Source organism: Strix uralensis, chromosome 40 (assembly GCF_047716275.1).
Source record: "Strix uralensis isolate ZFMK-TIS-50842 chromosome 40, bStrUra1, whole genome shotgun sequence".
NCBI lineage: Eukaryota > Metazoa > Chordata > Aves > Strigiformes > Strigidae > Strix > Strix uralensis.
Window position 1 is genome coordinate 850,001 of NC_134011.1, and position 2,500 is coordinate 852,500.

Sequence of the window (2,500 nt, forward strand, 5' to 3'; positions counted from 1 at the left end):
CTAGCTGCGTTCTTCATCGACGCACGAGCCGAGTGATCCACCGCTAAGAGTTGTCTGCCTTTCGGCACCGCCCCGCGCGCGCGGAGGGGCCGGGACCGCTCCCGCAAAAGCGGCCCCTTCTCTCGGAGGACGGCCCGCCGCCCGCCCGCCCGCCCCCCTCCGCACGCGCGGAGGGGGCACGCGACGACGGCGAGCGACGGTCGCGCCTCGCCTCGGATGACCGTACCAGCACACACGGAGAGAAGGAAGGAGGGATGGAGGGGGCAAAAGGGAAGGAACGGTTACACTCCGAACGGCAAGGGCCGGGGAGCCCGCGCTCCCGACCGACCTGGGGAAAAACAAGCACCTTGCTCGCTTCGGAGGCGGCCCAGGCGCCCGGGCTCGGCCCGGCCTCCGCACGGAGGGCCGCGGCGCGCCCGACCGCGCCCAGCCTGCCCGCCTCTCGCTCGGGGGGGGGTGGGGGCCAAACACGCATGCTTGCCCGCCGCCCGGGCAGCAGCGGGGCGTGCCCCCGCTGGCTCCGCGCGCGCCTCCGCGCCGCCGAGCACCGCGCTGCGACAGCCGGCTCTCCCCCGCGCCCCAACCCCGGCTCGCCCCGCCGGGAACTCCCCGCGCGGCGCCGCCGCCGCACCACACCGGACCGGACGGGCCGGCCACCGCCGGAACCCGAGACGGCGACTCGCCGCCGCCGCCGCCCGGCGCTCCGCCGGACCGCCGCCCGGCCACCGCACCGCAACGGCTGCCCTCCCCGAAACCGCCGCCGTCGCTTCTCGTCTCGGCCCCTTCCGCAGGCACGCGCCAGGCGAAAGGCGGACGCCGCTGAGCCGGGGGCGACGCCCCCTCTCCCCGCTTCCGCGCGGAGAACGGGACGGGGAACGCCCCTCGGCCGCCCACCCGGCCTCACCTGACCGACACCGGGAAAGGCGACTGCGAAGCGACGGGCACGGCCCGGGACAGGGACGGCCGCGCGGCCGGCACCGGGCAGCCGCCGGCCGACACGCCGAGCAGCGGCGGCGCCGCCGCCGTTCGGGCCCGGGGCTGCGCCGCCCCTTCCCCCGGCGGCTAGCGGCTGGACGCCGGCGGAGCCCCCCCTTGGCCGGGGCGTGGGGGGGGGGGGTGCGCGGGCAAGGCGCGGAGCCACAGCGCGCCGCTGCGCGCCGCCGGAGACGCGGCGGCCCAGCGAGGCCGCCCCGCCCGGCGAGACCCCACCGCGGGGAATCGCCATCGCCCCGGCAAGAGAGCCCACGCTCCCCTCGCCGGGGTTCCCCCGTTTCGAGGCAAGACAGGCCCGGCCGCGGCCGGACCAGCGCCGCGGCCTCTCCGTCGAGACCGGACCGCGGAGAAGGGGGGGCAGGGGGGACACCCCTCCCCGGCGCGGCTGCCCGAGGGACAACCCCCAGCACGGGCGGCGGCCGCCGTGGCCAGGGCCTGCGCGGGAGCAACTCCCGCCCCTGGAGGCTCAACCGCCGCACGGCCGGGGGCCCGGCCCCGCGGGTGTCGCACCGCGCCGCCCGAGTCTTTAAACCTCCGCCCGGCTCCGCGGCCTTCGACCCCCGGGCTCAGCCGAGGGAGGGCCGCGGAGGCGCGGACGCTAGGTACCTGGCCCTGGGGTGAGGGAAACGACCTGAAGGGCCCCGCGGGGGTGCCTCCCCCGCTGCCGCCCTCGGGGGAGCGTCCGCCCGCGGGGGCGCGCCCGACATCCGCCGCCACCACCACGTCCTCCTGGCCCGGGGCCCGGGGTTTCCCTCAGTAGCCCGGCGCTGCGCCCGGGAGGAGAGCCGTGGCTCGGGCCGCCCGCTGGCGCGCGGGAACACGGCCCGGCGCGGCGCCTCGCCCGCCCAAGGCGGGCGCCACGCGCCAGCCCGGAACGCCCGGCGGCCTCGGCCCTGCGCGGCCGGCCGGCCCCGGCGGGCTTGCTCCGCAGCAGCCCGCCGCGGTGGTGCGGGAAGGGCCGGGGGAGCCGCCTCCCCCGACCCCGCGAGGCGCTCTCTCGCCGCCCGCCCCTCTCGCCGGGCTCGCGCCGGCCGCGCCCAGCCCGTCGCCACCGCTGCTCTCGCCGATCCCCTCCCGCCGACGCGCCCGAGCAGGCTTCCTCCGCTCGGCCGGCGGGGGGGTCGCGCCTCACGCACCCCGCGCCGGCGACCATCCCCCTTTCCCCCTACACACCGCCGCTCGCGCTCGGACCGACGGCGCCCCGGCACTCCGGGAGGGCCCTCAGCCTCCACCCCCCCCGCCTCCCCGGTGGTGGCAGCGGACTGCCGTCGGGTGAGGCTGCGGGGAGAGGGGTTCGGGTCCCCGGAGCCGGACGCCCGCCGGCGGCGGAGCCCAGCCGAGGCGAGAAGCAGGGTGTGGCGCGGCGGGGGGGGCGCGCGGCGGCCCCGACACCGACCGGGCGAAGAGCAGCGCGCGCGCGCGCGCGTCGGGAGACGGAACGACGGAGGCGACGGCGGCGGCCGAGGCGGGCCGGCAGCCGGCGAGACAGAACGAGCGAGGGAGCGCC

The 2,500-nt window shown here is 80.1% G+C and overlaps 1 non-coding gene across 1 annotated transcript in view; it reads right to left on the reverse strand.

Moving 5' to 3' along the window:
- Nucleotides 1-52, reverse strand: part of LOC141937344 (5.8S ribosomal RNA) — a 153-nt gene extending 101 nt beyond the window's left edge. Inside the window, exon 1 of the ribosomal RNA XR_012626913.1 lies at nt 1-52. This exon is cut by the window's left edge and continues 101 nt beyond it. This is a non-coding gene — a ribosomal RNA (5.8S ribosomal RNA).
- Between the last annotated feature and the right edge of the window lie 2,448 nt (nt 53-2,500).